The sequence below is a fragment of the Molothrus ater genome, chromosome 3 (genome assembly GCF_012460135.2).
Source record: "Molothrus ater isolate BHLD 08-10-18 breed brown headed cowbird chromosome 3, BPBGC_Mater_1.1, whole genome shotgun sequence".
Classification (NCBI taxonomy): Eukaryota; Metazoa; Chordata; class Aves; order Passeriformes; family Icteridae; genus Molothrus; species Molothrus ater.
This window is the reverse complement of record NC_050480.2, coordinates 935916-945475: the sequence shown is the minus strand read 5'-3', so window position 1 is coordinate 945475 and position 9560 is coordinate 935916. Positions and strand designations below refer to the sequence as shown.

The 9560-nt window shown below is 48.0% G+C and overlaps 1 protein-coding gene across 5 annotated transcripts in view; it reads left to right on the top strand.

Annotated features, from left to right (window-relative positions):
* Positions 1-4121: 4121 nt before the first annotated feature.
* The window catches only part of PLCB4 (phospholipase C beta 4), a 177219-nt gene continuing 171780 nt past the window's right edge, over positions 4122-9560 (top strand). For 3 of the 5 annotated variants that reach the window (XM_036380092.2, XM_036380090.2, XM_036380091.2), the window contains exon 1: positions 4123-4244. The gene's annotated coding sequence lies outside the window, so the exon portion shown is untranslated. Of the gene's footprint in view, positions 4245-9560 lie in introns of all 5 variants that reach the window. The other 2 variants (XM_036380089.2, XM_036380084.2) reach the window with 1 other exon arrangement.

Sequence of the window (9560 nt, the reverse complement as noted above, 5' to 3'; positions counted from 1 at the left end):
AAGGTCTGGAACAGGATGGTATTTACTTAACAGGATGGTGTGGAAACTTAATAATCTTGAGCAAAAAACCTACAGAAAAGGACAGTTTCAAGACTAAAGTCTCTTTCATTTTGCTGTGTCCTGCCTAACCAAAATATTTGTGTAGACGAACATTTTGCAAGGGAGAGCTGGTAGAGACATCTACATTTAAAACTGCCAAGACTTCCAGTATTTTGCCAAAATTTTAACTACCAGACTAAAATATTCCAAGCTTGCTGTCTGCCTCAAGCTGCAACAAAATGGCCCAGCAATGTTCACAAAAACAGTTATGAAAAATATCAAAAGTACTTTTAATCAAAAATATTCACCTCAGCTGGTTTGGGTTTTTTTTTGGAAGAAGACCTGAAATGAAGTGTCTGTGTACTTCAGCCTGCAGTTTGGCCCTCGGGTGACCATTTGATCAGCCTTTTTGCATTGCAGATGCTCGGGGCTGGCAAATGAGTGCCCTAGGCGGCTGCTTTGCTATCGACTGTGCGGCGGCAGTGCTTTCCCCATCAACAGCGACCGCAGCACCATTAGCGGCCGATGGTGGCACACCCAGCAGAGCCCTGTGGCAGCGGGGCAGCAGCCCGGCTCTCCCCAGGGACAGCGGGGATGGAAATCCATGCAGCCACACGCACCGGAGCAGCTGCGTGCAGCCCCCAGCCCAGGTTAATGAACCACGCTTCTAATGGCAATTAATTGTGCACGGGGAACTTCCCTCAGCATGCAGCGTCAAGGGATTCAGCAGAACATCCGCGCTGAGAAAGAAAATAATCAATGGCCTGACCGAGAGGTGGCATAAACCGGTGAGGAGCACACACAGGTCAGATCAACGTGGATCTGTCACAGATTGGCTGTGAGCTAATGGCATAGAACCACTCTCACTGAATTTTGCAGGTCCAGACTCCAGTACCCACCACGTTTCTATGCCTATTGCCTGCACATGCTGAAGGCCAAGGAAAATTTTGCTCTACACAGCCCAAAAATAAACCACTGAGAATTAATTCCTTTGGGTGGATATTCTAAGACCTAGTGGGGCTGTGATTATGAAACGTCCTGCACCCTTGTATCAGAGAAGGAATAACACTGGAAATAACACACACCAAAATACCAATGTCTTTGGAAAATTCTTTTTCACTCTGAATATGCTGCAGCTCGAGTGGGTTCCTGTGGAGGCAGCTCTAGCTTTTTGCTAACTATAATCAGGTGATGTGGCACTCTACCTTTATGGGGCAACCATTTTAAATGCAGCAGGTTTCAGGTGGTTGAGGTAAATCTGCAGAGGTTAGGACTGTTCTGCTGCGTTTCCTGAGACATACTGTTTTCACCTGGTAGGAATTGCTGGCACAGTTCATCTTTCCCTAAATCTTTTTGGTAAGTCACGAGGGTGAAATCTTTAGCATTTGCATATGTTTGTATTTGCTGCTCCTAAAGCTATAATACCCAATGTTGTCCTGTTGGAAGCAAATTAAACAGGACAGCTCTATGTTGTCCACAGCAAGTCAGCCTAAGAATTAGCTGGGAATTCAGAGGTTCTGGGATTTACTCCTTACATATCCCTAAGAAGCCAAGTCCCACTGACTGCTGAAGCCAGGAGGGCATCAGGACACAAACAAAGATGAAACTGTTGTCATCAGCTGTTGTGTTTACAAGTCCAAGTGTGTAGACAGAGCTGTGCCACAACAAAATTCACAAAAGTGGGAATTTATCTTGATATGGGGCCTGGCCCAGCCATGTGCAACTATGTGGGGAATTTCAGACCCTTTGTATGGCCTGACTTTCCATGACTGTAAACACCTTTTAGTGTGAAGAACCCTTGACATTGTCAGTAACTCTGCTTCCTCACAGACCCAGGGTCCTGACACGGGTTCCTTTGCTGACTGCCCTTCTCTCAGGGAACAAGTCAGGTCAGGGAGTGACAGCAGAAGGGGAAGAAGTGTTTGGGAAAGGACAAAGAGCAGCTTTTTCTAAAGAAATTATACTTCCACTAATTCTGAGATGCCACTGCTTGCCTGCATTTCATGCAGTTACCCAAGCCTTTCAAGTCCCTACATTTTGCTAAAGCTGTTTTAAGAACAGCAATAATGAAGATAATAGGCCTAATTTTACCCTGGAATAAAATCTCCTTGCACAGGCAGGCAGCCATGACTTACAGTCACGTAGAAGCCATTTTTGGGGAAAAGGAGATAAGAAATCATGGGAAAAGCCAGATAGAGTTATGGACCAGAATAACAATGTCAGTGCTTACAGACTCTGCCAGCTCTAGAGAGCTGAAGAGAAACCACACAGGGATTCCTAAGGAGAATCCAATACTGTTTTCCAGCGAGCAACTGATTATGTCTCATTGGAATTAAAACACTTTTTTGTTACTACTTATATAATAACTTACTTAATTTACATACAGCCCAATGGCAAAAAGAAAAAAAAAAACAAACCAAAGGAAAGCAATGAAAAGGACATGGAGCACTTCATTTGTGTACACATAAATGCATCCATCTCCCATTCATTTAGAAACAAACGCTTTGGAACCACAAACAAAAACCCCTCTTCCCTAGCCCCGTCCATCTGACATTCAAGCCGATACCCTCCATCTTTAATGGCTGTAATTGCTGCTCCCATATCCTGTTAACTAGATCCCCTTAGCCCTGCCAGCAACACTGGCCTTGGTCCAGCTCACGTGCCTCTCGTCCAGGTTCCTTTGTTATTTCCTTCCTGCACCTCCTTTGGCGTGCTATGCCCACCCCAGCCCCGGCTGCAGCCCTGCTGCCTTTGGTGGATTTCTAAAGCCCTGCCTCTGCGCCCATGAGGGATTTCTAACTGAGGCTACTTCAGCAAACACACACAGCTGCTTAAGGCAGCACCTGCCTGGGCTACAGGAGCCCCTGAGAGCGCAGCTCTGCTCTGCTGACAGGCTGGCCCTGCAGTGGCCTGGCATCCTTGCCGCTGCTCTCAGTCCCCCCCTTCGCTTACTTCTTCGATAGGAGCACTGTGGCAGCTCTTGAAGGCAGGATATATATATTTTTTTTAATCACATCCTAGCAGTGGTTTCGGGATGGGGGCTCCCATTCCAAGCTTGGATTTGTGCAGTGCATGTTATAGGACAATATAGCCTGAGATGTTGGCTACTGTGTTAGTGGCTCGAGTAGCTCATAGCAATGCAGCGCCCTTTCTGTGACTACAGGAAGGATTTTCCTGCACTGTTTCCTCAGCTCACCCTGGATAACTTCTCGTCTGTCGCTTGCCGTCTCTCCCGACGCAGGCTCTCGGTGCCGGTGTCCCCTCGGAGCGGTCCCACACGTTCCACAGCTCGCTTACAAAGTCCAAAGTCGGGCTGCAGGTGAACAGGGATGGGGAACCTGCCCTGCCTGTCAAGCTCAGCAATTTGTTTGGTTTTGTGGGCGTTCCACGTTTGCTTTTTTTCCTTGATGCGGGGGAAAGCTGAGACCGGGCACACGGTGACAGAAAGAGGGGAGCACAGGGAGGGCACCAGGGCAGCCCGTGGCAGTGGTTTGTGGACAGTCATGAGCTGGGAAAGGGCTGGCCAGGGCATGTGGGAAGAGGGAAGCCCGCGCTGCGTGTGCGCTGAGCTCCTCCAAGGCTCACTCCAATAAACCCCAAGGAGTCCCACTGTAATTCTGAGACGAAAACTGCGAGAGTCTGGGAACCCTCCAGCGGCCTCCGCAATATCGCCTTTCTGCCTTTGGCAGCGTGGAGAGCAGCAGGCCTGGCGGGAGCACAGGGGGAAGGGGGATTTCCTCCTCGCCCTTTCCGATCCGCGCAGCGAACAGAGGCGCGCCGGCACGGCATCCTCCGGGGGCACGCGTGCGGTACCTGCGACTGCCGGCCGGGGCCGCGGAGCTCCGCGCTCGAGGGGAGCCGTGCGGGCGGAGCTCCGCGCCCGCGGCCCCGCCGCCCACTTGCCATGCGCTGCCCGCAGCCTGCGCGGCGGCGGCGGGGGGAGCCGGCGGCGGCCCGGCCCGGCCCGGCCAGCGCAGGCGGCGGCCGCCCTGGGGTTTCCCCCGTCCCTGCCGCGTCTCTGGGCGCTGCGGGGGTTGAGGCGGGCGCGGCGACGGGGGAGGAGGGAGGGGAAGGGAAGGGAGGGGGGAAGGAGGAGCCGCCGCCGCTGTGGGGCGGGCGGGTCGCACACACACAGACACACACAGACACTGGCACGGCGTGAGGCGGAGGAGGAGGAAGAGGAGGAAGCAGCCTCGGCGCTTGAGGTACGGGCGGCTGGAGCGGCCACCATTGAGGCGGGGGGGACGGGGGGTGGCCGCGGCTGTGGCCGCGGCTTCGCGCCCTTGGCGGGGAGCGGCGCTGCCCGGGCCCCCCCCGCGCCGGGCCGTAACCTTGGGCTCCCCCGGCCGCGTGGGGCTGGCGCGAGCGTGAGGGGCTGCCGCGAGCGTGAGGGGCCGGCGCCAGCGTGAGGGGCCGCCACCTGCGAGGGGCCGCCGCCGTGTGAGCCCCTCACAGCCGTGTGAGCCCCTCACACCCGTGTGGGTGGGTGTGTGTCACATAGGTGTGTCTGCGTGCCATGCACGCCTGTGTGCGACACACATGCAGGGCTGTGCACACACGCGTGTGTCTGTGTGTCAGTTTCATGCGTGTCCGTGTGTGGGTCCCTCCGTGTGTGGGTCCCTCTGTGTGCGCGCCTGGCCGCTGGAGTCCTCCCCTCATCCTCGCTGCTGTAGTTTCTGAGTGTATCCGGATTTTGTCAGTGCTGGGCGGTGTGACAAATGTTTCTGTGTAGTTAAGTATAACTTTCTTGTAGTGGGATTTTTTCTTTCCTTTTTTTTCCCCTTTTTTGTTTCCTTTTTTCCCCCCTTTTTTTTCCCTCCTCGCAGGCTTACCTTTGAAGATTGTTTGTTTTCTTTTGTATATATCCAAAGGTCTCTGGGGATACAAATGCTCCTGTTGCCACTGTCTGTGTGGTTGAAATTTATAAGACGTTAGTAAATTTTATACTGGTGATTTTCAAAGCAAGGTGCAAAAGCAATGTTTCCATTTCCATTCCATAGCCATTCCAAGGCTGTGCACTGTATTCCATGCACGACTTATTATGTGCAGTCAGACACCTGTTACTTAATCCTGTTTATCCTTTGCAGTTACAGTTATCCAGCCTGGTCTTCTTCTTTTTTTTTTTTAATACCTCAAAATAAAGTACAAACGTTCTATTATGCTAGCATCTAGTAGAAACTCAGGGATCTAATGCGCTTGTGAGGCATTTAATGTGTGTTTGTTAGGTAATACTTTCCCAAAGGGGGATGATTTTAGAAAGTTACAGAATAATCATTATCTCAGGGGGAGTTTATATAATGTTAAAGTGTCCATGGGGATGCATCTGTAGGAAGGGTGGATTTGGCACAAAGTCTTGCACAGTATAAATCTTAAGTAAAGTGTGCATCATCCTCTGTTAATACATAAATAATGTTTGTGTTTCTCAAAGTTTGCTTGCTGTTGCACCATGGAATTTTCGATTTAATAATTGGTGTTAACGAGGGTTCCAGGGAAAACTTCGTATTTGGGATCCTGCGAGGGGATGGAGCAGGTTCTTCCGTAGCACGCTTGTGTTCAGGGCTGTGTTCTGGAGGTTACCTGAGCAGTGCTAGCAAGCTGATGCTCCTCACTTCAGCTCAGTTTCCTTCCAGCTTCTGGAAGTGTTATGGCCCCAGTACTTGCAGGCTTTCACCAGATCAAGGGTACCTAATAGTGTCATGAACTACAAAATAATTACTATTCTGTGCAGCCAAGCAATTTTGTGTTGTGCAGAGACAGTTCCTAAATACGAGTTGAGAACAGATTTATTCCTCCCTGCAACTGGTACCTTGGTGAAGTGGTTAAATGACAGAGCTGTAGGATGAGAATTCCCTTCCACAGCCATTAATACCAGTGTGCCTTCACGTGTCAGTTTTGATTCAGCTCTTGATGATATCGCTAAAAACCAGGTATTGATGGGAAAGTCAAACCCCTGGTGAAAATATGACTGCGTGGCTGTCAAAATAAAATGTGAGGATCCGACTTGATTGCTGGCTGTGGATATGCACTTGGGAGAGTAACAATGCCTTTTATTTTAAAGACATGCACCCACGCACAGGAGCTTTGTTCTAAAATAGTGTTTTCTGTCATGAATTTATGCATAACCCACACTCTCTGCTTTTTCTTAGAATGCAGGGAAGAGACTCTCTTCCTCTTGAAGGGGAAGACCAAAAGGGGCAGGAAAGAGAAGTCATTTGAATTTCCCTTACTGACAGAGGAAATACTTCTCTGTTAGGTTTCACACGAAATATTGTGTTGTTTTCACCTTTTCAAAAACAATGGCGAGTTGTTTGGGCTTGACATACACCGCTGACTTCTGTTGCAGACTTTGGGCATTTGTTCCAGTAATAGCTGGCTGTGATGGTGAACTTGGGGCTGTGCTGGAAGTCTGTCAAGTATTTGTTACAGCTGTGTAGGAACTGATGGCTTCATTTTCACCAGGCTTAGGTATACTGTGTTGAAAGCTTGTAGGGATATAAGTTTTGTGCTTACCAAGATGACTTGTTTTGTATTCCTGTTTCATTTTTTATCTTGTCGTTTTTGTGGGCTTTTCGAATTGTTTGGTGGTTTGCTTTCCCTGGTGGTTTTAACAGCTCAATTGCTATTCCTTCCTCTTTGGAATTTGCCAGAGACTAAAGTCTGAAACTGCTGTTTTAATATTTTCTTTAAAATTGAATTAATCCCTTTTCTAGAGGAAAGGGAGGAAGGGAAAGAGGAGTACTTATGAGAATTTTAGAAATGAGAACCAAAACTTAATGCAGGCATCTTACCTAAGAGAGACTACTTATGAAAATTGTACCTCATTGATTTCGGAGAAGGCTGCTTTCCTCTGCACTTTCAATCATCTGTCCCATTAGATTTTGGGAAGTGTTGTAAATTGGTTTAGAAGTGAAATTTTCCAAGTCATAAAATCTCCGCTTGGTTGTTAGTGGAAATCATTACGAAGGGTTGCATAAGCATTATTTGTGGGATGGCTAATCAGCAGCCTGGGCTTAGTTCCATTCTCTAATAAATAGATGCATTGTGCTACTTCAAAAATTGCAAAATTGATGGCTTGAGTACATTTACTAATTTTGCAAGATATGTAATGCATCTGGTTTGGGGAAGACTCTTTGATGTCTGGAGAAGTTGCACACAGTGGAGGTGTGTATGATCCAGCCCTCAAAAGTTTTTTGATTATACTATTTAGGACATCTTATTCTTACGAAAGATTCATGCATAGCGCCACATCAAAATCACCTAGGTGCACGCATCAAAGGCTCAGATGAGTTTTATTCGGCAGGACTTTCTGGGAGCAGGTTTTGTGGTCCTCTTGCCTCTGCAGAAAAGGAATGTGATTTTTGGACTTTGTATTCCAAAGAGCTGACCTGTAGAGGGTTAGAATGTGTGGGATATCAGTGGTATAAATACCAGAGGTACTGTGCTTTGGCATTAGCCATCCTGCTCTGCTTGTATCTTGCCCTGTGGGCACTAAACTATACAAATCTATCTTGCTGGTCCTCGCCCATCTTACGGTGGTAGTGCTTTCTGGAAGTTTAGGAAATATGGCTAAAGGGGCTTGTGAAACTGTGGAAGAGGACAGGTTCCCAGCCATACTGGAATGAATTCATTGGCCTAGCAGTGAGGCCCTTGTTCCAGAAGGACATGCTGGAGTATCTGAGTGCCTGGAATAGGGTGCCACAAGATGGGGAGCAGCATCAGAACAGCCCTCTGTCGCTGTCTGTGGGGTGCTGATGCTGGGAATCTGCAGTTTTTAGGGCAAGACGCTCCCAAGCGGCTTCTGCCAGTCACAGAAATAGGTGGTGCAGCTCAGCTGTGGCCCTAGAGGGTCCTCTCCAGCAGACTCCTGGGTGATGGGCTGCTGGTGTCTTCCCTGCAGGGATCTTGGAGGGAAATCAACGCTTGCATCCCCTCCTTGTGAGGACCAACATCAGCTTGTGCCAGGTAGTGAAGAGCTGTGGTCAGTTTGCCTCACAAGTCATTCTACATATCAGCCACTGAACGAAGTGCATGTTAAAGTTGTGCCTGTGCAACAGCAAAACTCAAAATCTTGACTTTTGGAGAAGAATGAGACAAAACCTTCATCTTCCTCTCCTCTGAAGAGCCTCCTAGCCAAACATGAAGTCAAAGTATCCTGTTTCCCTTGATGCTACTTTTGGATAAATGATACTTGTGAGCGATTATAACGTTTCATTTCACCTTTAGAGTTCTTAGAGGCACTAGTCAGTCTTCCTGTGGGAGAGAGCCTGTTCCTGGGGAGCAGTGTGGTGTCACTGAAAGGTTGGGTTAACGTGGTGTATCTGCTCGTGAAAAGGGAGAAGTACAAGGCATCCAGCTTTTAAGGCCACTTGCCTTTTGCACCATGTAGGTTTCTGTGGCAGATGGGGCTGTCACTTGGATCTCTTTGTGGTTTCCTGTTCTTTTCCATTGCCAGTCAGTGTTGTTAAGCTCAGACATGATCCTGTCCCACCTGTGGCTCATAGCTGGTCATGGGACAGACAGACCATGGCTCCAGCATGGAGCATTGCTTGTCCTCCTGTATTTCATGACCACCTTACAGGTGAATCCATAATCTGACTTTATGCAATTGCTCCAAGCTACCTGATAAAAAAATCTATTCTATACCCCATATGTGCTCCTAATTGCTCATGGTGGGTCTCTCACCCTGCTGTATGCAATAGCCAGGGACCAAAGTGCAGGTTAAGAAGTTGGTTGGCAGCTGTCGTACATCCAAAATTAGGGCCTTGCTTTCTATTTTCTATGGGATGTATAATTGTACCACCATGAGGCCCTGCTCCAGGAGAGTTAAGAGTCCCTTGTTTGATCTCCCTCAGAGTAAGAGCCCGTTCCTTCCCCAGTAACAATAACTGGGAGCTTTGGCAAATGAGGTGAGACAGCCTGTTTGGAATGTGCTCCATTGTAAGGGCTGTTTGCAGACTGGTTGAAATTGGTGGTGCTGAAGTAACAAAGTGCCTTTGCCCTCTCCATTCTGAAGAAACCGGTTCTGTTCAGTTGACTTTGGGATTCTCAAATTGAAACTTCCTTTGTGAGCCAACCTTGCAACCTAGAAGACCTTGAGCAGGTGTGCAACATTACAGAGGCTGGATTTAAAAGGGACTGTTCAAATTAAACCCTCTACGTTGCTCCTTCTCAGATGTTGTACCAATAGACCCTTTACTTGAAAAGTCTTAATCTAGTCTTGGTGTTTGTATTCTGTTGTTTTTATGTGCAGCACCATCTGAAATTATGAAGATAAAAAATTTACATATGTCATCAAACTATCAAATAGTTACATAGAAGTAATTTATGTCTGCAGTTGGTCTAGCAATATGCCAGCCAAGAGGGGATATATATTCAGCTACAGAATTTTGGGTGCACTTTAGTAAGGAGCAAATGGGTATGAAAAAGGTATTAAAGATCAGGCTCTTTATTCTTGAAGTTACAGATAAATTTCCCTTTCTAACAATTTCTCTGTTCAGCCTGAGCACACACGTTGGTGCAGA